The 27,979-nt window shown below is 42.8% G+C and overlaps 2 protein-coding genes across 2 annotated transcripts in view; one reads left to right on the top strand and one right to left on the bottom strand.

Annotated features, from left to right (window-relative positions):
• RSPH14 (radial spoke head 14 homolog) overlaps positions 1-27,979 on the top strand; it is a 203,431-nt gene that overhangs the window by 149,516 nt on the left and 25,936 nt on the right. The window lies entirely within an intron of this gene.
• GNAZ (G protein subunit alpha z) overlaps positions 1-27,979 on the bottom strand; it is a 153,397-nt gene that overhangs the window by 124,211 nt on the left and 1,207 nt on the right. The window lies entirely within an intron of this gene.

Genomic DNA, 27,979 nt, shown 5'->3' with positions numbered 1-27,979 from the left:
TACTTGTTTTGCCCATGTTAAAAAACTTCCTCTGAGTTTTTCTTTGAAATCCTCTAGCACCTACATGTTCTGAAACAGGGAGTTGACATTTGGCAGGGACCTTTGTGCTAGGAGTGTGCCTTTTGCCATTCCCATGAAATATGAAAGTTTAAGATATAAGCCTTTTAAAAATGACAGTTTGTACATGCTCACTAGAGACTACTTCTTTTAGCTGCTAAAAATCGCCAAAGCTTGTCTGTCTGTCTTTGAGCACGCTCTAGCTTCTCTCAGCGCCTACTGCTGACCAGACTGCATATATGCCAACTCAAAAGAGCAACTGAGCATCACAGAACCTGTGTGACTTGCCTGCTTATGTGCCATTCCCACAAAGCCAAGGCTGCAAGGGCTCAGAAAAACCTTCCCAGTAATTGCTGCTCTGGATTGAGGAGGAGCCAGGCACTAAAAGTGAGAGCAAGGACCCATTCTCGCCTGTGCTCTCAGGTGATTTCTGGCACCTGGGCAGCATGGAGGAGGAAGACATCTGATTTAAATGCAGAAGATACAAAAGCTATATAAGGAGGTGAAAAGGGGGTAGATTGGGACAAGGAGTTCAGTGAGACAGAGTTGCAGGGGAGAAGAGAAACTGGGACTGGTCGGGTAAGTAGGCTGGGAAGACTGGAACTGGGATAGCTGGTGTGGGAAACAGGATGACAGGGAGCCAGTTGGCAGGGGAGGGGTGAATACTCTGAGATCAATTGAGGAGTTGAAGCAAAGGGGAGACTGGGCCTAGCTGGGCAAAGAGACTGAAATATGGAGTAAGGGAGGGGTTTGGGGGACTGACTAAGATTGGATGAGAAGACAAGGGAGGGAGACTAGAAGCTGATGAGGTGGAGGGTAGAGAGATGAGAAGCAAGGAGGCGGGAACAGGGACTGCCGAGGCAAGGAAACTGGTTATCAGATTGCGAGCCCAGAGGGAGAGACTAGGACTGGTTGAACAAGGAGACTGGGATGAGAATCCTGAGGTGTGAAGACTGGGACAGGGGCAATGAGGATGGGGTGGCAAAAAAGACAGGACTGGAACAGGGTCTGGTTGGAGTCAAAGCTAGGGGGAACAGGCAGAAGACTGTGCCCACTAGACCCCACCCTCCCTCCAGAGCCTAGAATGGAACCCATGATTCCTGAATGTCACCATTCCTCTGCTGTCAGCAGCTATCTGTGAAACACAGTGACTATGTGTCTCATTCTCCCTTTTGTGCCTGGTCTACATGAAGGATGGCAACCTGCTATCACTTACTCATTTAGCTCAAGTGACAGGTCTGTCTGGTTCCAACTCTGCTGGTTAACCATGTGGGTGTCACTGTGAAGACACACGATGGAATTTGTTTTTTTAGTTTGCTTTTTTAAAAAGCTAGCAAACTACACGTACATTTAAATTAAAAGAACATTACTACTACTGGAAAGTCAAGCACTCAAAAGTTGTTCATAGGTATTATGATACAATCTTTAATTATATGATCACAGACTACTTTTTCCATAGGATCCTTGCTTCATTCAGTGCACAGCATAGAGCTGTTGTGGGGATGAATTCGTATAAGAGGCTATTGTCTATGCCAGGGGTCTCAAAACTCAAATGACCATGAGGGCCACATGAGGACTAGTACATTGGCCCAAGGGCCGCATTACTGACACCCCCTGCCCCCCGCCACCCTTGGCCCCGCCCCACCCCCACTCCTCCCCTTCCATGAGGCCCCGCCGCTGCCCCGCCTATTCCCACCCCTTCCCTGCCCCCATTCCAACCCCTTCCCCGAAATCCCCACCCCAACTCTGCCCCCTCCCTGCCCCCAGGGTGTGGGGTGTGGTGGGGGCTCAGGGCAGGGAGTTGGGGTGAGGGGTACAGCAAGGGGTCAGGGTGCAGGGTGTGGCAGGGGGCTCAGGGCAGGGGGTTGGGGTGCAAGAGGGGTGCAGCAGGGGGTTCAGGGCAGTGGGTCGGGATGCAAGAGGAGTGCGGGGTGTGGCAGGGGGTTCAGGGCAGGGGGTCAGGGTGCAGGAGGCGTGCGGGGTGAGGCAGGGGGTTCAGGGCAGGGGTCAGGGTACGGTGGGGGGGTCAGGGCACAGGAGGGGTGTGGTATGGGGCTCAGGGCAGTGGGTTGGGATGCAGGAGGGGTGCGGGGTGAGGCAGGGGGGTCGGGGTGCAGGATATGGCAGGGGGCTCAAGGCAGGGGGTTTGGCTGCAGGAGGGGTTCGGGGGGCAGGATCTGGCCCGGCACGTACCAGGGGCAGGGCAGGCTCCCTGCCTGCCTTGCCCCCGCTAGAGGCTGGAACATGGGGAAGGGGGGGCGGAGGGGCTGTGTGTTTCTGTTGCTTGAGGCACTGCCTCCAGCAGCTCCCATTGGCCGCGGTTCCCCATTCCCAGACAATGGGAGCTGCTGGGGGCACTGCCTAAAGCAACAGCCACACACAGCCCCTCTGCCCCCCCCCCGCCTCTCATGTTCCAGCCTCTTCCCGGAGCTGCGCAGGGCAGGGCAGGCAGGGAGCCTGCCCTGCTTCCGGTGCACGTCTGGCCACCGCTCTGGTAAACACTGGGGGAGGACGGGGGGGCTGCAAGGGGCTCGCGGGCCGCAGAAAATCACACCGCGGGCTGCGTGTTTGAGACCCCTGGTCTATGCAATTCCTGCCTCCTTTGCTGCAGAAGTTGGAAAATGTGTAGTGAATGAGGCAGGAGACTGCTGGAAGAGAAAGGGTGGAGGTCCCATGTTTCAAAGACAATTGAATGCTGCCTTGGAGAACTGGATTATATCCCTTCCTCTACCACAGAGATCTTTTGTGATGCTAAGCAACTTGCTTAAACAAAACTTTTCACAGGTGGTAACTAATTATGTGTTCCTTGTTTTCTGGGTGCCCTATCTGAGACCTAGGAGCCTGATGTGAAGAAGTGTTGGGAACTCACCACTGAAACTGAAGTTAATGGGAGCTGTTCATGAATATATAGAGCGCTATATAAACACTAAGTATGCTGAAAAATCAAGTCCTAGGCATCTCAAATTGGGCACTCAAAATTAGTGGGTACTTAGACCTTAATCTCTTTGTGACTGAGCTAGCCATTGGTAAAACTGGAATAATACCCACCCTCCACATCACAGGGCTTTCAAGATAAAGTAACAGTTGGGTAGCACTCTGATACTATAGCGATGAAAGCCATAGAAAAGCCTGTGAAGAAATTAGTAAGTCTTTTTTCATAGTAAGGTTTGAATAATGTGCAGTTGGTAAATCCAAGGACCACACACTGAACAATGAGGATAAAACAAAATATTAAATAGCTTTTTATCAATTGAGTGCAGTCCATCCTGTGCACTGAATGAGGCAGGAATTCTGTAGAAAAAAATAGTATGATCATGTAATTAAAGATTCTCACAATACATACAAAGCGTTCAAATAAATGTTGCACAGGCAACCTTAATTCCGTAATTTCCTAGCATTTGGGTGTGTGACTTTGCAATGTTAATAATGTTTTTACCCTAGTTTGTGTGTAATTATAATACAAATATTACCCCACTGATTCCATTGGCAACAGATACTCTCAATGTGATAAACGACTTGCCCTTTACTCTTGTAGTTTTTCCACTTGAAAATCAAATTGTTCCCAAGACAGACAGTAGGACAAGATATTATTGAATTAAAATATAAATATGATTTATTTTGGGGGGCCCAGTTACATTACTGATCAAATCAGTAAGGTGAGCTCCTTGTTACCAATGGTGGTGGATTGTGCTTGGCCAGCCCAATAGCAGCTACTTCTTACTTTTATTTTTACAGGGATGGCTGGGAGGAGGTCCATTAATTTCCTTTTTGCTTTTTTCGAATTGTGATTATTATTACAGGACTTCACAGATCTGTGACCTAAAACCTGGGCTCAGGCAATAAAGTTGCCAGATGGGGACATGCAGGCAGGAGAAAGGAGGGAGACTGGAGGGGCAATATTGGAGTGAGTATGAGGAGTATGTTGAACAAAGTTTTAGAAGGCATAGGCCCATGTATACAGTGTGCAAACATGCACGCGCATTGGCTTATACATTTACTGTAACTGTTCCAACACATGAATAAATGCCTCTGCAAATCAGGTAATTAGACATGTTTGTGCACACATTTGTAGTAATAGGGCATGAAAAGAGAGATGGACATGTGGGCACTCAGAACTCTACATCCCCTTTTAAAAACTCTTGATCGGTAATTTAAAAATATAGGAATTTTAATGGTGGAATGGTTCAGTGAATTGTTGTTGCATGCTTATTTAGCTCATGATATGATCTAGACATGACTGACAGGTTTCCTGAAGTGAGATTTTACTAATCTGTTTTATATTCATAGGAGCAGGGACTGTGTCTGTGTTTGGGAAACACTTAACATAGTTTAGGCACTATCAAAATATAAATAATAGCCGTCAGTGGTGTCCACAAGCTAAAATGTGCACCACAGCTAAAACTTAGTGTGTAGCCCTGACCTAAAACCGAAGAAAGTTCCCACTCCAAATAGACTGCCTTCGTTAGACCGGGTTCCAATAATTTTTCATTCATTTCTCTGAACATACACGAGAAGCATTCCATATTAATTCCAGGCCTACCTTCGTGAGACCAGATTACAATCTTTAGTTAATGGACTTTCTCAAGATTTATGCCAGTGGGACAGAGATCAAAATCTGGACCATTTTAGGGCCTGAGGTAGAGCTGCTAGCTGAGCTGAGCTTTTAGCTACTCCAATCCCAGACTCTTCTAGCAGGAGCTGCTTCAGGAAATGGTGATGAATACTGGCTATGAGGCGTTTACACTTCACTCCCACTATGTCTCAGCAGGAGCTCCTGTATGGGAATGGTGTAATTCCTGCCCTGTTTAGTAACTCTAGACAAACACACTAACACGTTTTCACACAATCAAAATAGTGTCAACACAATCAACACAGCCAGCATGTAATCCCAGTTGCTTCCTGAAGTGAGACAAAACAGGCCAAATTCTGCTCTCAGATGCATCGATGTAAATCCAGATAAACACCATTGGCTTTGGTTGGAGTTACTTTGCTTCATAATGCTATAACTAAGACCAAAATCTATCCACAATTGCTCTAGATATGACCTTTATCCTTTCATAGAGGATGAAAAGAGACAAAAATATTACAATAGATATCTAACAGGTGTGCAGAGAGGCCTGGCTGATAGACAAGGAATCATACAAATTACACACACAGAAGCTGCCTTAGGGATGTACAAACATTATATTCAGTGAAAGATGGAGCAAAACAATGAAAAAAAGCAGTGCCCTATCAAAATGACAACAGCAGTGCTCTGTCAGCCTCAGAGGAATAGAAGTTTCACCCTGCTGCAGGCTATAACTTCTTTGGTTAGAGTTTCCTTATTATTATTATTATTATTAAAATCTAAGTAGAAGATGAGAAAAAAAAAAGATCGAGATAGATGGGGGAGTACAAGGAATCAGCAATAAAATATCGGTCAGTATGTTAGGCAGTATCAGCAGACCACCATCTAACATTGTCAAGTTTTTGGTAGAGATCACAGCAAATGAGAATTTTGAGGAGGGACTTGGAGGATAATGAAGTAGCTTTGTGGATGTGTATTGGGAGCTCCTCCCAAGCATGAGGGGCAGCATGGGAGAAAGCACAAAAGTGCTTGTTTGAAAATTTAACAAGTGAGAGATGGAGGCTGGTATCACTGGCCAACCAGAGAAAGAAGTGAGATTTTGATACTGACTGAGAGATGATAGGTAGGTTAGGGTAGGCTCTGAAGAGACTTGAAAGAGAAGACAAGCAGTTTGTGTTTGCTACAATAGAGGAGGAAGAGCTAATGGAGGGATGCAGAGGGAGGGCTACTGGGGAGAGGGATAGCTCAGTGGTTTGAGCATTGGCCTACTAAACCCAGGGTGCTGCGAGTTCAATCCTTGAGTGGGCCATTTAGGGATCTGGAGCAAAAATCTGTCAGGGATGGTACTTGGTCCTGCTGTGAAGGCAGGGGACTGGACTTTTCAAGATCCCTTCCAGTTCTATGAGATAGATACATCTCCATATTATATATGATATGGTTAGACTGGCTGGGAGAATGATCTTTGCAGAAGCATTCTGAATGGATATGACTGAGGCAAGATTGCATTTGTCAAGGCCAGAAAAAAGATGTTGCAGTAACCAAGATGTGAAATGATGAGAGCCTGAATGAGTGTTTTAATTGCATGGATAGATAGGAAAGGCCGTATCTTAGAGGTGTTATGCAAAAAGAATCTAAGATTTAGACATATCCTGGATGTGAGGATCTGGAGAGAGCTGAGTTGAAGATGACATCCAGGTTATTGGCCTGAGTGACAGGTAGGATGTTGGTGTTGTACCTGAGTGATTGAGAAAGGGGATGGGGGATTTTGGAGGAAAGATTAAGAGCTTCCTAACTATGAGCTTGATCTGACAGCTGGACATCCATGAGAGGACATCCGAGACAGGCAGAAATTTTAGTTTAGACAGAAGGTGACAGATCTGGAGTACAGTAGGTCTGAGTCATCAGCATAGAGATGGTTGTTGAATTTATGTTGGAGAATGAGATTGCCCAGAAATAAGGTATAAAAGGGAGAAGATAAAGGAACCAAGGACACAGCCCTTCTGAATCCCAACAGAAAGTTGGAGGGCCGGGGGGGGGGGGGGTGAGGAGGACCTCTGAAAGACATGCTGAAGGAGCAATTAGAGAAGGAAGAGGAGAACCAGGAGAGGAGAGTCACAGAAACCAAAAGAGGACAAGATTTCAAGAAGAAGAGCAAAATCAGCTGTGTCAAAGGTGGCTGACTGGTCAAGGAGAATGAGGATGGAGTACTGGTTCTGAGCTCTAGCTAGGAAGAGGTTGTTAGAGACTTTGAGAATGCTTTCAGTGGAATTCAAGGGGTTGAAGGAAGCCAGACTGGAAAACTCTAGGATGGAATTGGAGGGAGGAACTCCAGACAATGATTGTAGACAGCCTGTTCAATAAGCTTAGCGATGAAGGGTTGATGAAGCTGTAGTCTGAAATACAAGTGGGGTCAAGAATGGATTTTTTTAAGATAAGAGAATCTAAGGATTGTAAGGAGAAAGAGATGAAGAACTGCAAGAGAGGAGATGAAAATGGACATGAGGGATATCAGGAAATTGGGTGGGGTCTCTTGAGAAAGTGGAGAAGTTAGAGGAGGATAGCAATTGAGAAACATCTCCATCTGTGATAGTGAAGTAGAGAATTGTAGTAGATGAAGGGAAGGGAAGGCAAGGCAAGCCAAGGGATGGGAAAAGGTCACATCATATTTTGTCAGTTTTCTCTTGGATGAAATCTGCAAAATCCTGTGCAGAGAAAATAATGGAAGCAGAAGGAAGGAGAGTTTGTGGAACGAGTCAAAGGTGATGAAGAGGCAGCCAGGATTGCAGGCATAGGATTTAGTTGAGTTGAAGAAGTATAGTTATTTAGCTAGGACTAGGAATATGGCAGAACTAAAGGAAGAGAGAACAAATTTGTAGTGGAGGAACCAGCCTGGTCATAGGTCTGCTAGAGATGCTCCACAGCGTGAGAGCAGGAGTGGAGAAAGTGGATGTTGGGGGTGAGCCAGGGCTAGGAGTTGGCAGGGTTAACCTTGCAGTGGGAGAGAGGAACAAAAGAGTTAAAGGTGGAGGAGAGTGAAGCATGGAGAGAATCAACCACCTAATCAGTGGAAAAGAAAGCTGAGAGCAGACAAGAAGTCACCAATGCTGATGGAGTGGAAGTCACAGAAAGGCGAAGTGACATGGCATTGGTGTGTATATTGAGAGATGTTGCAGAAAGAGACTAGATCGGTGGTTCTCAAACTGGGGGTCAGGACCCCTCAGGGGGTTGGGAGGTTATTACATGGGGGGTTGCGAGCTGTCAGCCTCCACCCCAAACCCCACTTTGCCTCCAACATTTATAATGGTGTTAAATATATAAACAAGTGTTTTTAATTTATAAGGGGGGGGTCACATTCAAAGGCTTGCTATGTGAAAGGGGTCACCAGTACAATAGTTTGAGAACCACTGGACTAGATGGTGCTCAGAGAGAGGGATCAGTGAGAGGGCAGTGCCTGGTGAAGACCAACTTAAATGAATGGCCTTTTGATGAGTTGGAGAGCTGAACCAGGCCTGCAAGTCAAATTAACAGGTGATAGCAAGGAAATGTGCAACAAAGGGGTCGAATGGGTCATCAATGCAGAAGTTGAAGTCACAAAGGATGAGTGTAAGAGACTATGCAATGAGGAAGAGAGATCCAAAATGAGAAAGAAAGGCTCACGAAAGTAACATTGAGAGGGAGAGGAGAGAAGAGTTAGATGCAGTGCTGTTCGAAAGAAGAAAAGAAGTGGGAAGAGACGGGAATTAGAAGTCTGGGAGAGGAGAAGCCCAGCACTCCCACCATGGTCTGATCCAGGGCAGGATGTGTGAGAGAAGGAGAGACCTTCATAAGAGAGGGCAACTGCAGAGGCAGTATCAAATGAAAAGCCTCAGGTCTCTGTTAGAATCAGGAACGAACAAGATATGGAGAGGCCGTGGAGGGTTGTGGGTTTTTTTTGTGTTTTTTTTGTTAAACAGATGGAGCTAGGGTTACCATATTTCAGCAAGCAAAAAAGAGGACGGGAAGAGCCCCGCCCCCGTCCTGCCCTAGCCCCGCCCCTGCCCCTCCCACTTCCCACCCCTCTCAGAACCTCCAACCCCTCCCCCCGTTCCTTGTCCCCTGACTGCCCCCTCCTGGGACTCCTGCCCCTAACTGCCCCCCAGGACTCCACCCCCTACCTAAGCCTCCCTGCCTCTTGTCCCCTGATTGCCCCCTCCTGAGACCCTCCCCCCAAACTGCCCCCCAGGACCCTACCCCCTACCTGTACCCTGACTGCCCAAAACCTTCTCCCCCCCCGAAAAAGCCCCCCCCAACTCCCGACCCCCCCGTCTCTTGACTGCCCCCTCCAAAATCTCCCTGCCCCTTCTCCTGCCCCCTAGCCCCCTTACCCCACCGCTCAGAACATGGTGTTGGGCTCTGTGCGGAGCCGGACACGTGGCTGCACTTCCCAGCGCAACACACAACCCAGTCCCTGCCCCTGCACAGTGCTGCCGGAGCGGTGCGCTGGGCTGCAGGGGAGGAGGAGCTGCCGAGGCCCGATGCAAACGGCCCGGCAGGCCGGCCGGCTCAGAATGCAGGTGGGGGGGGGAGGAGGAGCTCTACAGCTGCTCCGGAGTCCAGCCCGGCAAGCTGCGGGGGAAGGGCTCTGGCTGCCAGAGCCCCATGCAAGCGGCTGACTTTCCTGCAGCCCTCCCAGCCGCGCCTCGCTCTGCATGGGGGGGAAATCCCGGACATTTTTAGTGATTTATAAATTCCCCCCCGGACGCTATTTTTAACACAAAAAGGAGGACATGTCTGGGTAAATCCGGACGAATGGTAACCCTAGATGGAGTGGGCATTCCAGAGACAGCAAGAGAAGGGGGGAGGAATGGGGATGAGGTTAGGAACAGTGGCACAAGAGAGGTGGAGGTGGTGGGGCTAGAAGGAAGGCCAGGTTTGGGGTAAATATCACCAGAGGTGAGAAGGAGGATGTGGAAGTGGAACCTAGATTTACACTGGCAGAAGAGGAGGCAATTGGGGTGGAGAGCAGGTGGGAACTACAGAGGGGTGAGTAACCAGGAAGGGGAGATGGAGTGGAAGGAAAGGAGGAGCAAGGAGAAAGAGGATGGCTGGTATGATGCAGAAGTGGGGTGTGGTTAGAGCCATGAGCAAGTGGCAGCTGGACAAGATTACTATACAAAAAATTCCACCACAGAAGGTCTGAAGGTATGCTCCTGGCCCCAGCCCTGATTTCCTGCTGTCTGGGAACGGTCCTCTGCTATGTTCAGAGTTCTCATTGGTCGTGAGGGGGCTGAGTCCAGACTGTGATGTAGTGGCTGTGGCGGCTCCAGCCGCAGCCAGGGGCGGCTCCAGGCACCAGCGCAGCAAGCGCGTGTCTGGGGCGGCAAGCCGCGGGGGGCAGCCTGCCAGTCGCTGTGAGGGCGGCAGGCAGGCAGCTTTTGGTGGCATGCCTGTGGGAGGTCCGCTGGTCCCGCGGCTTCTGCGGCAATTAGGCGGTGGGGACGCCAATGGCGCGGGACCGTTGGACCTCCCACAGGCATGCCGCCGAATCCGCATGACCAGCAGACTGCCCACAGGCACACCACCGAAAGCCGCCTGACAACTGTGCTTGGGGCGGCAAAAAACATAGAGCTGCCCCTGGCCACAGCATACCAAGCATGACTACTGTTATAAAAACCTATTTTGTGTTCCTAAATTGTCTCCTTCATGCATTAGAAAAATTCTGCTTAATGTCAAGATTCAAAACTATTACTCATTGCTATCACCGATAAATTCCTAGAACCAAACTGAAGTTGCTATTTAACAAGGGCTAAATTTGGCCCCTAGTTTGCATATAGAAAAAATCATCTGAATTCTGTCTTAGAAAGGAGCTGTGGATAACTTAAGTTCTACCTTAACGATTCAAATTAGGCAATAATTTTATACTCACTGGGGGAAATGGAGAAAGTAGAAGAAGCAGTAGGCTGCAATCCAGAGCTAAAACCCAAGGGGCTAACCAGAATTTGGAGTACACTCTAAAACGTGACTCAAGGGAGAGGTCATACATGGTATGAAGCGCGGTAGCTTACAGCTGCAGCCTATGCCTTGTCTAATTTTCCGCTTCTCTCCTGGGATCCTGAAATACTGACAACCTTAAAACCTTACAGCATGCTGTAGCATCAGCAGGTATATATTTCAGGCAGCCAAACAATTACTGTGTCTATCCCTCACCCTGTTTCTCTAATCCCTTGAAGAACCCCAGGCTGTTTTCCAACCTTAATACGTAGGAAGCTGTCCAGTTTTTATTGGTTGCCTTGAAATTACTTTGTTTTTACACACACGCACACATATATGTGTCTCATTTCAACTTTGTAAGAACAAGTTCAGCAAATTACAACGCTTGATCCACAGAAAAAGTTTTTCAAGCCTCAGGTGCATAAAAATATAAAACAAATCATAAAAAAAAATTTTGAGATTAAATCCATTTTAAAAAAATACCCTCAACAGCTTTTGATACATGAGGGTACTTCAACAAGTAGACTCAGACTAGTAACCTAAATCCACTTCCCATGGGAAAAATATCCACATATCACAGTTGGTGCTAATTGGTATCCTAGTTAGCAGTCTCAGCAGAGAAATCAGGGTTTGGCTGGGCATGGACACTGATCTACCATCTCATTTCTAGAGTTGGTTTCTCAGAGGCTGAGGCACATTATACTTATGGGACAGTGTGGGTAAATTTGTCCTGCTGCTTCCTGTACTATACCTGTTCTGTGGAAAAGCAGAGGACATCATTCCAGAGGGTTGTCAGACCATCACCTTTGTCATACACTAGATTAACTGAAAAAGAATTTATGGGGTAAAACTGTCTGAGACTGTCCATTTTACTAAGAGAAAAGGATTGTTCCAACCTTTCTAAATTTAAATTATTACTTATATGGTAAATAAACCAGTTGCTAGATAAACTTTAAGATCTAGCAAAATGGGCTTTTTAATATTACAAACATACTTACCTTTTTAATTAATCATTAACAGAAGATCAATCTCACTTACATCATATGTTAAAATTTAAATATTTGACAGCATAAGTAATATAGCTTCATTAATACTTATATTAGATATTTGCTCAGTCACAGTGATCAATAGCTACACGAGAACAATAATGAGAAATAATACTTTAAATTTAGTGCACATTTCATATGAAAGATTACTACAAATTAGTGTAGTCCTAGGATCATAAAGGATGATCAATCAGTGTTCTTCTGGATTAGATTCAGTCCTAGATGGTTACCTTTCTTCTTTCTTGATCCTGTCTAACGATTGTTCCAGTGCTTCTGGTTCACTGGAAAAAACAATCACTGTCGCCATTTCATTTCTCAAGAATGAATAACTTAACTGGAAATAGAGCTGGGTGCTTCACTTGGAAGGTATGGCTCAACTCAAGAACAAGAGAATTTTGGGGGCTTTAGAAATCTCCTCTCTGTTTTGCAAATTACAGGATTTTCTTTGTCCTTAAGATCAGATACTTTGAAGATCTGTTAACACCATTACTTTTATTGATTTTTAAAGGTACCTTATAGGCTCAATTGGCCCTTCTTCTTCCCAAGAAGTGAAACCTTTACCTGCTAATGATAAATAAGAAACTAATATAAGATCCCCTTTTTCTGTGGCAACCCTCAAAGGTCTAATGTTATATACTATGGATTGTTTTTAATATTCCAGCCTTGTATTGCAAAGTTTTATTATCTTTCAATAGACTAGATGAAGCCAAATGTGTGTTTGCACTTACTGTTGCCAGATTTGTAATCCTTTGCTATATCCTCTCTACATCATCCACCCTGCACTAAAAGTTTGTTATTCAAGATGCTTCCTTAGAAATAAAATGTGAGCAACTTTTAATAGTTGCTTGAATGTGGTCAGATTTCTTTAAATGTGGGTTCCAATACTTCTCCTTTTGTATAAACATACATGGGAGCTGAGATGCTATTGCTATGAATCTCCACCTTTAAAGCTATCCCTCTACATTTGCAGTTCCATATCTGGGCCTAAAGAAACCTTGCTGCACTGTGAACCCATGTAAACATGCTGAGTCCCTACCCCATCCACAACAGAGCACACAGACCCTGAGTTAGCGTCCAGACTCATTCACTTCCAGGATTTTGGCAATAATGGTAACTCAAAAACACCACCATACAGTTTAATTTTCCTCTCTCAGCTTGGCTGCCACTAGGAGTTCCCATTAGGCCCTCCTCTAGCCTAGTCTCCTAGGACTAATTCCACAAAAGGATTTTGGTGCTTACCTGCCACTTTTAGCACCTAAGTCCAACATTTAGGTGCCACAGAGATCCTCAAACATCCCAAATATGCTGTTATTAGGTATTGTGGCATTGGGAGAGGGTCTATATCTTTCTTTGAGAAGGGGCTGACCTAACTCCAAGGCATCTAACTCAGAGAGAATGTTTATGGTTGAGAATCTCAAATGGAGTTAGGCACCGAGGTACCTTTGAGAGGTAAAGGTTAGTCCCCACTCCTCTCCTCAGCATTTCTTCTAGCAACTTTAGGGAGCTACCCAATCAGCTTGCTGGCCTCTGTTAATCTCTTTCTTGGGCACCTGACTCTGCTCAGTCGTCATATGGGGAGCCTGGATACCTAACTCAGGGCTGCAGATTCCACTGGGCAGCAGGGCACCTAAAAGGTATTGCAATGCTGAGTATTGCTATGCTGAAGTCCCTTTGTGGATCTAGTTCCTTCCCTTCAGAGGGACACTCCCAACTTCCTTATACCTCTGTTGGAGTTAATTAGCCACACCTGCCACAGTGAATCAGAAGAATTTTAGAGGCTTTATGCAGGCTTCCAACAATTGCTAACTAGGTAGTCCAAAGAGGAGCCCTGCTATCCTGTTGTACTACACATACTGCGTATATTAGGGAACACTGAAGCAATTTATGTCTCTTACATCCAACTAAGCTTTTGTTTTAAGCAAATTTAGCATGGCTGAAAGTGCTGGCTTGATATTCCTAGGGACCAAAGGCCTGATTTATCCACAGAACAAGCACAGCACAAGCTTTCCTGATACTACCACCAGTGCATATTCAGAACCAGTCCTAAAGAGAACCATGTCTACAGGCAAGTTTGGTTTTTATTCCCATTCAGTCTTGGTCTCTACAGAGACTTCAAAAAACAAAGGTTCCAGTTGGTACTAACTGTGATGGTGCTTTTTTCCTTTAACATAGACACTGGGAACAAAAGGAGACCACAACATTTATTTTATATAAGGCCAAACAACCTACAGAGGATAACAACTTTGGGGAGTGGGGGAATGGTCAAATGGAAATAAGTACTGAAAATCTCACAGGTGAAATGGGTCCCTTTATGTGATTCCCAGCCAAACTTTGCATACTTAAAATATTCAGATAATTTGATATTTCAGATAAGCATCTGCACTTTTGGGAACTTATCCTGAACTTTAAATCCCTTAAGATTCCCCAATCATTAGCGAAGCGGGGGAGGGCTGCAAAAGTGGAAGCTTATGATACATATAATGAAGTAGTATTCTGGGGCCACAGCATTCATAGTTTCCCATAAACAATGCAAACACTGGCATCATTGTTAGAGATGTTCTGGGCCAGATCCATCTGCCATTAGTGGAAGTCAGTGGGAATTTTTCCATTTACTTTAATGTGAGTTGGATTGACCCCTATGTTTTGTTTTGAATGAGATAAAGATAAATTTGATGTTTTGCATCCACAATACTGCATGTGGAATACTTATTAAAGCTGGCAGATGATTCCTTTCTATTGGTGGAGATCTGATCATGTGAAGGGAAAGTATGGATTTCCTTCCTCCAGTCAGATTTGCACTGCAATGAGAGAGTTTGAGAACCAAAGCGTTTAGTAAGTGATTCACAGCAAAACAGCACTTGTACCTGGTGATCTCTGTGGATATTCAATTTCACATCTACTTTATTAGTTCCACATTACTGTACAGTTGTCATCTTATTGTACTATTTGTACATGTCACAGCATGGTCAGATCATCACTGCTGATGTTATTTTATAGATTACACTGGTCTACAATTTTTGAGAAGTCATCTGCTTCAGAGATAAAATGTGCTATTTATTATGTATTTTGATGTGCTGAATTCAAATATGATAATTAAAACAACGGATTGGCTACTGTTTCTAAGATATTTAAGTTTTTACATTTTATGTCTATGTATATTTTGTAGATAGTAGAGTTTTAATCATAAATTGTAAACCTAGGTCTTTTCATGTGTTTATGGATGCTTTACCTGATAATATTTCACCTGTCCTGTTTATGTAACACTTTAAAAATCAGCAAAAGGGTTATATAAATAAAATTTATTACGAAACAAAAGGCAAAAACTATTATGTACATAGTTTAGTCCTATTCAGTGTCTACTCGGCGCTTCTTGGCTTGTCTCTTGTATTCATTAAATGGAGCATCTCTTGTCACTGTCCAGCAATAGTCTGCAAGCATTGATGGGCTCCATTTGCCCTGATAGCATTTCTCCATTGTTGCAATGTCCTTGTGAAATGGCTCGCCGTGCTCGTCGCTCACTGCTCCGCAGTTTGGTGGAAAAAAAATCTAGATGAGAGTGCAAAAAATGTATCTTTAGTGACATGTTGCAACCAAAGCTTTTGTATGCCTTGAGGAGGTTTTCCACCAACAACCTGTAGTTGTCTGCCTTGCTGTTTGAGAAAATTTATTGCCACTAACTGGAAGGCTTTCCATGCCGTCTTTTCCTTGCCACACAGTGCATGGTCAAATGCATCATCTCGAAGAAGTTCACGAATCTGAGGACCAACAAAGACACCTTCCTTTATCTAGCTTCACTTAACCTTGGAAATTTTCCACGGAGGTACTTGAAAGCTGCTTGTGTTTTGTCAATGGCCTTGACAAAGTTCTTCATCGGACCCAGCTTGATGTGTAAGGGTGGTAACAAAATCTTCCTTGATTCAACAAGTGGTGGATGCTGAACACTTTTCCTCCCAGGCTCCAATGACTGTCGGAGTGGCCAATCTTTCTTGATGTAGTGGGAATCTCTTGCACGACTATCCCACTTGCAGAGAAAACACCAGTACTTTGTGTATCCAGTCTGCAGACCAAGCAAGAGAGCAACAACCTTCAAATCACCACAAAGCTGCCACTGATGTTGGTCATAGTTTATGCACCTCAAAAGTTGTTTCATGTTGTCACAGGTTTCCTTCATATGGACTGATGACCAACTGGAATTGATGGCAAAACATTGCCATTATGCAGTAAAACAGCTTTAAGACTCGTCTTCAATGAATCAATGAACATCGTGAACGATGTTGAGGGCTGCCATCACACCATCGATGTTGTTGCAGGCTACAAGATCACCTTCCATGAAGAAGAATGGGACAAGATCCTTTTGACGGTCACGGAACATGGAAACCCTAACATCACCTGCCAGGAGATTCCACTGCTGTAGTCTGGAGCCCAACCGCTCTGCCTTACTCTTGGGTAATTCCAAATCCCTGACAAGGTCATTCAGTTCACCTTGTGTTATGAGGTGTGGTTCAGAGGAGGAGGATGGGAGAAAATGTGGGTCCTGTGACATTGATGGTTCAGGACCAGAAGTTTCATCCTCTTCCTCTTCCTCGTCTGACTCAAGTGAGAATGATTCTGGTGCATCAGGAACCGGCAGTCCTTCTCCGTGGGGTACTGGGTGTATAGCTGATGGAATGTTTGGATAATGCAAAGTCCACTTTTTCTTCTTTGACACACCTTTCCCAACTGGAGGCACCATGCAGAAGTAACAATTGCTGGTATGATCTGTTGGCTCTCTCCAAATCATTGGCACTGCAAAAGGCATAGATTTCCTTTTCCTGTTCAACCACTGGCGAAGATTTGTTGCAGAAGTGTTGCAGCATGTGTGTGGGGCCCACCTCTTGTCCTGATCTCCAATTTTGCAGCCAAAATAAAGGTGATAGGCTTTCTTAACCATAGTGGTTATACTGTGCTTTTGTGATGCAAAAGTCATTTCACCACAAACATAGCAGAAGTTATCTGCACTGTTCACACAAGTACAAGGCATCTCTGCTCACTTTGGCTAAACGGAAATGGGTCCCTTTGCAAAATCAAACACTGACAAATAAGAGCACGACACTGTATGATTTCTAGAGCTGATATAGGGCAATTTGTTCAGCAGAGTGATGCAAGTTTTGTTATGATTGCATCATCCATGACTTCTAGGAATAACATGATGCAATTCATATCATGTATGACGCAATACCAGCTTCAGATTGCATCATTCATTGTTTTGCCTAAAAAGCAAGTACTGTCCAAACCCAGTCATAGATTTATTCATAGATCCAGTCAAAGATGTATTTTAGTCATTTCTGGTTTAAATTAAGATCCCTTCCCTTTATAACTCACTTATCCTCCGCCATTCCCAAGTCAAGGGTCGTATATACTGACCCAATAGCATATCTTGAAAACCAGAGCCAATCAACAATTTTAAGCATCATTTTCATTCTCAGTGACCCAGAATTAGTAAAGTTTGACTACATTTATTTCAGAAGCATTTTGGCTGTCGAGCAGTGTTATTAGTTTCCAGCTACAGCTAAATGCTACTGCATGGATTTTGTTGGTGTTGCATTATGTATAGAGGTCTCTTCATAGGTTTACACAGTATTACATGTATAGAAGACAAATTTTACTATGCAGGTTCTGTTTTTATTGTATTGTGGCAGTACAGGAAATTTGTTAGTATGGCTTTATGTGTTCATATAACAGTACAGATTATTTCAGTGTGGTCTATGGAAGTTACTAAATGGATTACTTCAGGTTCACGCTATCTGTAGATTTTACTGGAGGGGTTTCGTCACTGTTAAAACATGAGTATCCTAGGTAGAATATATCTGTACAGATTTGTTAATATTAAGCTGCGCGTAGATTTGGCTCTGTTGTCCATATCTTCATCTAGGTATTTATATCAGGTATGAGCACTGAGAGTTGTGTTAATAACAGGCTGTGTGGATATGTTACCTTACAAGCATGAGCAGTGGACTACTCTGTATAATATTTACAATACAGGTTATTTCAGTATAAAGTCATGTATACAGTAGACTGGTTCTGTTACTAGTAGAGGTGGGCCAGAATCAAAATCCATAGATCTGGATTTTCAGCACCTCCAGTTTGAGTGTTTTCCAGATGTGAATTTTTGTGTTTGATCACAACTCTAGTTACTTTTGAGTTGTATGTAGTGGTAACTGTATAGCTATATGGTTATAACTCTCCTGATTTTGTCACATTTGTATCACACTGCTGATTCTATTTGGCTTCAATCAGTACATTAATACCTAATCTGCATTTGCAGTAATTAGTACTTTATAATTATTTATTTAAATTGTAAGGAAAATCATTTGAATGCAATCTATCAGATTTCCAGAACTAACATTTTTGACATTCTTTTGATGATTAATGACCTGCCTTTCAGCCTTGTCCATTAAATGCTTTGGCTAGAGCCTGCTCCCTATGACAATGCTGGTGTAATGCACTGAAATAAATAGAGATACAGTGTCTTAAAACTTATGTAACAGACTGAAGATTATGGTCCTCAGAATGGCAGAAAAATCTCAAACTGCTAGCAGGACTTTCCTTGGATTAATTCAGTATGATAGTATGTCAGTAACTGTTGTAACAAGATTTTCCAGTGGGATACAAGATGAGAACTGTTCCAGAGGTACACCAGACAACCTTTCAGCCATCTGTGTAGGAAAGGTCATCCTACTGGGAGGGGAAGACTGTTTCACAGCACACTTCCACCTCATCCTGGTGCCCAGTCCTTCCAGCTTATTAACAACCATGACTATTCTAATAGTCAGCCCCCTCCCACTGTCATCACTTCTCAATTTTACACCAGTTCAGTCTCCACCACTCTTGATTCCTTTTTACCCCTTTCTCCCATCACTTAGATCCTGTCAGCCAGCCCCCAGCTCTGGCTCACCCCCAACATCTATTTCCACAGCACACATCTGTGAAGTCCCATGATAATGCAGATTCTTCTCCACTACAATTTCCTACTTTCCTCCTTCAGTTCTGTCATGCCCCTGGCCAAGCAGCACCCTCACTGAATCCCTCACCTGCACCCCAGTTCCCTTTCTCTCACCTCCACAACTCAGTTCTTAAATCCTTCCTGCCCCTCTCTCTCTCTGCAAGATCTCCCTGCCTCTTTCCAGAGTTAATATGGACAAAATCTGCCTGGGCCCTTTCATCTCACATCTCAACTAGTGTAATCTCTTCTCGGATTTATCCAATCTGTTCTCACCATTTTCTCTCTCCTCATTCACTGATCTTATTTAGATAGTATGCAGTGTTATTCTATTCTTGTTGGAATGGTCCCAGAATGATAGAGAGGCAAGGTGGGCGAGGTAATATCTTTTATTAGATCAACTTCTGTTTGTGAGAGAGAGAAGTTTTGAGCTACACAGAGTTCTTCTTCAGGTGTGGGATGTCTCACCAACAGAAGTTGGTCCAATAAAAGATATTACTTTACCCACTTTGTCTCTTTATTTAGATAGTAGGCTTTTAGGACCAGTGTACATCTCCATCTGTGTTTGAGAAGTACAGTGTTAATTTATGACACTACAGACAGGTAAAAAGCAACAGAGGGTCCTGTAGCACCTTTGAGACTAACAGAAGTATTGGGAGCATAAGCTTTCGTGGGTAAGAACCTCACTTCTTCAGATGCAAGTGGATCTGAACAAGTGAGGTTCTTACCCACGAAAGCTTATGCTCCCAATACTTCTGTTAGTCTCAAAGGTGCCACAGGACCCGCTGTTGGATTTTACAGATTCAGACTAACACGGCTGCCCCTCTGATACAGACAGGTAAGGTTCTTTTTGGAGCCATTGTAAATGCACTATTAAAATGGCACACAGAGCTGAACACATCACCTTTAAAAGTAAACCATAGGTTCCCATATTAGTTGGTGCTTTTACACATCACATAGGCTCTGAAGGCAGGAGCTGATAACTTAGTATTTCACATCCCTTCTACGTGCCAAAAGAAGTTGCAGCTGCTGTCACTGTATGGAAAGGAACACACATCATTTTGGGGCAAAGATGTATCATTCTGAGTCAAGAATACAAGTGAACTGCTGAACATGCTGGAGGTTCAACTACATAAACTTGGTGGGAAGGTAAAATGTCTTGAGGACATGCTCCATGATGCTAAATGGATCATCATTTATCTTTAAAAACAACTTCATAAAGGATCAGAACACAGCTGGGTTTACTTAGAGAATCAAGTCAGAGCAAAGAATGTTTGTCTTAGGGTATATCTATACTAGCCGCCGGATTGGCGGGCAGTGATGGATCCAGCGGGGGTCAATTTATCGCATCTAATTCAGACGCGATAAATCGACCGCTGAACGCTTTCTTGTCGACTCCTGTACTCCACCAGGCCGAGAGGTGCAGGCGCAGTCAATGGGGGAGCGTCAGCAGTTGACTCACCACGGTGAAGACACCACAGTGAATAGATCTAAGTACGTCGACTTCAGCTACATTATTCACATAGCTGAAGTTGCATAACTTAGATCAATAGGTATCAATGATGATTGAAAGAACGGAAGTATATACAAAGGAAACAATAGGATTGAAGTGTTCCTAATATAACTGTTAAGTATAAGTCATCTAAACTTCTCAGATAAAGAGTGTCATTAAAAAAGAACTATGATAAAATCCACACTGCACTAGCATATAATTTTTCATTGGTAAATAAGAACAGTATTGCCAAATATTGACAACATTCCAGCTGGCCCCTCCCTCTTTTTTTTTTTAAACAAAAATGTCTGAAAGCAGTTTATAATTTTCTTGCATCTATTTTTTATTACAAATCTCTATTTTCCAGATGACTTCTGTGAATAATTCTTGGTTGGTAGCTTGATTGTGAATAGTTTATTCAAAGATATTTGATATTCAGAATTAGAGCTGTATTGGTTAGCTTTGATTGGACATAGATCAAAGTTGGATACAAGAGGCTGAGAATAAGGTTTTTAGTGTGGAATGCTTTAACAATTTCAATATGCACTCTCCATTAATATTTTAAAATTCAGGTTTTGTGATCTTACCCTCTCTCCCCCACCCCAAAAAAACCTAACAAACTTGTGTTCTAAAATATTATGGAAAGCAAATATAAAAGGTTCAAACACAGTCAAAGAAGGTTCAGGTTTTTATTCCAGCAAAAAACAAAAACAAAAAAATGTAGAAAAAATTGTGGTATTTGCTCAATGCTTTCCTTGCTAGTCCAAAGCCCTTTTAAGATGTGGTGCCCTTGGTGGAACTCTGTATCCTTTAGGCCTATTAGCCAATCCTCCAGTTCTTACAGATCATAAAGATTGGTTTCTGGGTGTGGCTTGAAGTCTTAAAAACATTATTTATGAGGAGAATATTCTTATTTGTCCTTGGCCACACAGACCAGAGGAATGACATAACTCAAGAACATTTGTAATCAAGGCGGATGAAGCACTTGTTCTTCTTCTTCGTTTCATAGGAGGAAAACATAAGTTACACCATCCTCAGGAGTTGTCCTCTTTGCAAATGAAATAAATCTGATCTGGACAGGATTGACTTCCTCAGTGTCCAGTGTCCATAAAAACCTGAACCTTTAAGTCTGGAGAGGACAAATGCTATATAAATGCTGGAGGGGACAAATGCTCTGGTCAAGTTTTGATTACTTTCGTTCACTGTTTTGGATGTGGTGAGAGCTTCTGGCTACTCCCTGTGTGTTAGACTCGTGCACCATATAACAATAAATGGGGAGGTATTGGTTCCACTCTTGATTGAAGCTAGCTCATCCCAGAGGGTCAAAACAGAGTGCCAGCTTTTTTCATAACCAGTCTAAGTCCTCCTCAAGAAATAATTTCTTGATTCTGACAACCAGACTAACTATCCCCCATCACTAGCTTATTTTGTTGGAGCAAGCTTTTTAAGAATGTGGTGGTGAGGCAATTCTGGAAACATTTGAGCTCCTTAGATCTCTTTGAACTTTCAATCATACTTTCAGTCTGAGTATGGTATGGAGACTTCACTGGTTTTATTGGTTGAAGATCAAGGTAGAAGATAAGGTTTCCATGGTGATTCCTGTAGATGTTAGCAGCCTTTGATTCTAATGATCAAAAAGTTTGACTTAACTATGGAGGGGTTTATAATTGAGCAGTTCTTGTTCTTGCTTTCAGAGAGATCTTAGAGGGTGACACTGGGTAATTGTTCATCCATCTTGCATGTGCTTTCTTGGGTAATTTTGTACAGTTCTAGTCAGTCAATCCTTCTTGTCCAGCAAGTGTATGGGACTGCTGGGGGGCAGGGATGCTGAGGTGATTTAGGCTGTAGTACTAGTATGCTTCCCTTATGAATTGAAACCAAGGGAGTTCAATGTCTGTTTTCTCAGTATCAGGTTGAGAGTCAGTCGGCTGAGGCTCTTTCCAAAGAAGATAGAGGTGATGCTGTTTGGTGGGGGAATTATTCATAGAGTTTGTTATTGAGGAACGTGCACAGTTTAAAGAGTCTGGAGTTCCAGTTGACTGTGGTGGCCAACTTGCTTTTTTAAACGTGTTTTTGTTGCAACATATGTTACTTTTTCTTTCTGGTACAATTCTTGTAAAAATTATCCTGTCCCCTTTTATGTTCTCCAGGCAAGGTTACTGTAATGCATTCTACATGGGCCTTTGGTATCTTTGAAGAGTCTTATAATAATAATAATAATAATAAAAAATATATGGAGATATACCTATCTCATAGAACTGGAAGGGATCCTGAAATGCCTTCACTAGCAGGACCAAGTACTGATTTTACCCCAGATCCCTAAGTGGCCCCCTCAAGGATTGAACTCACAACCCTGGGTTTAGCGGGCCAATGCTCAAACCACTGAGCTACCCCCCTCCCCCCTCTTAAGAAGGTACAACTTGTGGAGGGCGTGGCTGCTTTCTTTCTTCAGTGTTAGTCCAATGAGCTAAAGATTGCATTGGCTCCCTATTTTACAATTCAGCCTGGATCTTTAAAGCCCTATATGGTTTGATTCCTAAATACTTGAAACAAAGCTATTTTCCCCTGTGCTTCCCATGCACAGTTGAACTGATGAGCTGTTGATAACTGTGCCTACATTTGAATGTCTGATAACAGGAGGCAGTTTATTTTCAGTGGATGACCTTTGCCTTTGGAATTCACTTTCCCCACATGGTATGGCAAAGCTCAAGTCTGAACTTCAGCTCACCATGAAAAGTCCACTCTTTACTCAGACTTCTGCCTGAGGAAAGAGATGATGGAGCATGTTATTTGGATAGATTGATTTTAAGATGTCTCTGCTTGGCAGGGGTTGGCTAATTGTGTATTTTTAAAAGAATTTCTATGCAGGTACCTAGGGCAAGTGAAAAAGTCAAAAATTCATGTTGGACCCCATTCTTGGGACCAGCTAAGCTGTGTTAAGTGCAAGATCCAAGAGGGGCAATGCCTTTGTGGATCTTGGATTCTGGAGCCATCTGAGGGTTATGAGGCCCACAGTTTGATTCAGAGCAATCTTAGTCTATTAACCCCAAGAGGCTATTCTAGTAACTCTGGCCATCCCCAGTTTCCCCTGGCTGCAAAAGTAGGAGGAGGTCCAGAGTTGCTAGGCCAGCTCTACAACAGCTGGGGATGCCCCCACATACCAGGGGAATTCTCGGGTACCCAGTTAAGCTTGCTTTATGCCCCTTTGCACTAGCAGGGGGGTGCAGGAGGGCTGCAGCAGAACCAAGTATTAGATCCATTGTATTTTGGGGGATAATGAATATGCTAGTCACTTAGAAGCAGATATTTGCATGGTACTGACCACCTTCTATGAAATGCTGAGCTCCCTCAATTTAATGAATTCGTACTCAGGTTCCTGAGTCTTGCAGGATCAGGCAATTGATGAGTTACCAGAACAAAATGTGCAAAGCAGCTACTAGTTGCTGTGCAATTGATCGGTATGAATGTTCAAAGTTAGGTTGCTGGCAGGTTAGACTATTCAGGGCTGCAGCACATTACCAGTCCTGTTTGGGTGATGGAGGATTGTAATTTGTAATTACAAGGACACAGAGATTCACACATCTTTTTGATGTTGGAATTTGAATTATTGGGTATTTTAAAAATTGTTTCATACATCTATATTGGGTAGACATACGGTAGCAAGGGATATTGTGCTGACATAACAAGAGGAGTGTACTTCAATGTGAAGCCGCTTAACCTTTTAAACTGTTGCTAATCACCAGCATTACAAGAATACTGACAGTGTCCCAAGAATATTTGTTCAATTTAAAAAAAAAAAAGTTCAAATAAATCATCTTCACAATGCTTTTGTTTTTTCCTCTCAGGAACCATTGTTATAATATTGTATTAACTCTTATGCTTGTAGGAAGCAAGTTTTTAGGCACACACATAAACACTTAGTAAAGCAAATTTTAAGTTTGCTTTTGGTGAACATTTGCATCAAGAAACCAGTCCAGGAAGAGAAATAATACCATGATCAACCAATAGCTTAAATCTAAAGAAGACTAGTCTTAGAATTTTAAACATCATAGTAAAAGTCATTGAATAACAAATTAAAATAAACTGATCTGTTGTGGACACTTGAAAAAGTAGCAAAGTGTACCCAAGAAACTCTTAATGAATGTGAGAATGTACTATTTCCTGGGTATTAAAAAAGGGGAAAAAAACATAATAGGCACTTACCAGCAGGAAGAGAGAAAGCTACAGTTACAAAATGGCTACTCTAGCACTGCAGCTGCTTGGCTCTGCCAAATTTAAAGGGCCAGCCACAGAAAGGAATGCTGGGAAAAATCCAATAAGGGAGCAGCCATGGCCAATGAAGATTTAATGTAGGACTAAGAAGTCTCTAAGGTGATGTGGACTGCTTTAGTTTTGTAGCTGTTGCATAACACTTATAAATTATTCACTCAGCTCTATTAACCATTTGGTGCACAGTTGAGTTAGAGGGCTGCTAGTAGTGTTATCTGCATTATTTGATTTACAGACTTATAGAGTCTGGTGTCTTTAGTTATATAGAGGAGTTCTTAATTTTATTTTTAGAGAGTTCTGGTTTTATAAGCCTTCTTCTATCATAGCACAACCATAGTGGAAGTTTAGCCACTGAACTTTATTCTCTTTTTGTTTTTAAAACACCAAGACAGAAATATCACTTTATTCCATGTATAAATGTATTATGGGTGTTAAAAATTATTTTATTAATATAGTCTGACCATTTTGATTTTATGCCTTAATCAAGTGTCAAAGGGAAGAAAAGGTGGTGGTTTGGGGTTTTTATTTATTTATTTAAACAACATGATTACAACAAACATAGTTGAGTTGGTTTTTCACAACACACCTATGTCAAGTGTATTTGTGTATCAACACCTATAATGCTGCCTGTTTGTGTCAGTGCATTTTTTGAAAATGCAAGCAGTTATTTCACATTGCCTCAACAGAGAATTGAAATCCTAGAGGACATGCACACAGAGCAGCACCAGTAACACGTGAGGAATGAACTGTCGAATGTTGCTCAGAGAACTAGGGGAAAGGACTGGCTAACTTGTTTATTCAGGGCGGTTAGGGAGTCCCACCTACATAATACAATAACATGGTTAGGATTTGGTTACAGGGAAAAAAATTATGTGCTAGCCTAAGGCACTAACAAGACCATGATTAGCTGATAGGGGTAGTTACTGTGCATTAACTGTGTTTGTGAATATAAATCATGTTGAGAAGCAATTATATCACTAACTAGTTACAATGTTGATTAAACATTATAGAGTAGATGAGATTGAATTCAGCTAGTGCTGAGCCACATGCCTTGTGCTGTTCTATGGAGCTGCTGCAAACCTCTCATATCAGAATTTGGTCCTCTCATATCATAGGCTCTGTAACTCTACCCTAGACTGAATTTCCAAAGACCACTTGGAATGAGAAGGAATTTCAGACTATTTGCTCATTGAGTCCAGGGTTTTCCCACTGGAGTCATCTCAACTTTGTTAGCTGAAATTTGGACTTCTTAATCACTCTTCTTTCACTCTGGAAAGACTATTTGATAATGTGAATTTTGAGTATGGATTATAAAGTATAGGCCAAATTTTGCTCTTGGATATCCTGAAGTAAATGCAGAGTAACTGTTAAGGGCAATGGATTTACTCTGCATTTTCACTGTGTTATGGACAGCAACATTTGGTCCTATATATTTCATTACAGGACAACTCATCCCACTAGTTAGGATCTTCCTTGTTATGGAATGTGGGGTTAGTACTGATTTGAATCTGAGGTCATCTGGTCTAAAGAGAATGATTGAATATGCCATACTAGAAGGAAATATACAGTTTAAAATAAACTCATCTCTGACTTTATTCTGACAAAAATGTGTTAATTACCACTTTGTCATGCTGTTACTGGTGCAAGTGGGTAGTGTCATCCTTTAGAGTATTTATGGGAGGCCAATTATTTAGCAATAACACTGTAGTTGCTGTGAACTATGCAATAGGATTTCTGATATGTTACATATTAGAGTTGATGATGTTGTATAGAGTTATGGAATTTGCCATTGTGCCAGTGACCTTGTTGAAATCTGCCACTAAATTGTTCAGCATTTTTGTTCCTAGAGGGTTTAGGAGAAATTGATTAGCAAACATAGTGGGTCTGTGCACATTCATATTGAGTCTGCTCCTGCTCCCACTAAAATTAGTGACAAAACTTTCATTAACTCTTCTGAGATCAGGTTCATGTCTTTAAGCAGAGACAATGGGCCAAATTATGCTCTCACTGACCTTGCTGTCAATCTGGAGAAGCCCCTTAGAAGTCAGTGGTGTTACTGCTATTTACACCAAAGTAACAGAGTAAAATTTGGACCAAGGATTCTAATCAGATTAAAATAGTGATAAGATTCCTCCATACTGCTTCATCATTGCACTTCAGTCTGTACGTGGTGAGATCATTATCTGCTGAAGATAGAGGGGAAATCATTCCCTGGGCCCTATCCCCAGCTGGTGTAAATTCACATAGCTCCACTGAAGTCGAGGGAGCTGTGCTCACTTACACCAGTTGAGGATCTGATCCTTTATATTAGTCTCTTGAGTTTTCCCACACACCTAACATCATTATCACTGTTACCCTCCCCCCAACACACACTCCATAAGATGGAGGGCCAGGTTCCATCTTCTGGTTCTGTCTATAAATTGTTAATCGATTTTAACTTTTTACTGTTAATAGCAGAAAACCATTCACATGTAAACTGACCTGTAACAAGGTACACACTTCCATTTCAGACTTTCAGAGCCACCTGAAAATCATTTTTAAACACTTCTTTGTCATGACTAAATTCAAACCCGAGTCCTGTAGATGAAATCCCTACTGTACTGGAAGCTTATTTTCTCTGACTCTATATTAATTACTTCAGAAGAGTCTCAGTTCAGTTCATCACTGATCAATGAAGCAAGAACAGATTCCACAAACTGGGGTGCTCTGAAGCATTCTTTAGGTAATATGTAAGAGTTGATTCATCTTTTTAAGGTCCAACTCTCAGATATGGGAGAGGTCTTCCCAGCTTCCACAGAAGTTGTTTGGTTCCCCCTCCATACATGCACATACACACAGAATAGGGACTCTTCTACAAAAAAACAAAACAAGATCCAATGCATTGGTACTGGGGGATGTCAAAAGCTTTAATTTTAAATGTGCTGCATACCCAAGAGCTCCTCTCCTTGATTGTACAAATTCCCTGCTCTCTTGTAGAAAGCAACCCCATCCTTCCTTATCTTTGGGCCCATCCTGTGATAGTGTCCTTTATCCAAGGGCAGAGATCAATCCCTTTTGGGTGACCATTTCCCAAACAAATCTGTCAGTAGTGAGCCATGTTAATGGCATGAAGCACTGTCTCCTGCAGAAAGCTGAAAGTATCCCTTCTATTACCAGATAGATGCACCACTAAAGAAAAGTCAATACACCTACACAAAACAGAGGATTTTAGCTATCACTTGGATATAAAATATCTACATCCCTAAGGTTAAAAAAATCCTCCTTAAGAAACAACAAAATACAAAACTAGTTTTTACTTCTTGTTAACACATATAAGTATTCACATTGGCAGGGTTTTCTAACTGACCTACTGCTATAACCTTTACAGTGAAATTGATTTTTGTCTGTCACCCTAAGGGTGTGACCCATAATGGCGCGAATTATGGAGTCAATGTTAAGAATTGTGGGGACAGGAGTGACAGTGACAGCATACCAATGAATGCTGAGTGAAAAGCACTGAATTTTTCACAAATCTTGCAAAGGCAAAATATAATTAAGATAGGTCAGTAGCCCTTAGAATAAATACTGTGAAAGCTCATATTAAACAGTTTGTATAAAGC

Source organism: Malaclemys terrapin, chromosome 16 (genome assembly GCF_027887155.1).
Source record: "Malaclemys terrapin pileata isolate rMalTer1 chromosome 16, rMalTer1.hap1, whole genome shotgun sequence".
Classification (NCBI taxonomy): Eukaryota; Metazoa; Chordata; order Testudines; family Emydidae; genus Malaclemys; species Malaclemys terrapin.
The sequence above is the reverse complement of the archived record's forward strand: the minus strand, read 5'-3'. Positions and strand labels throughout refer to the sequence as shown.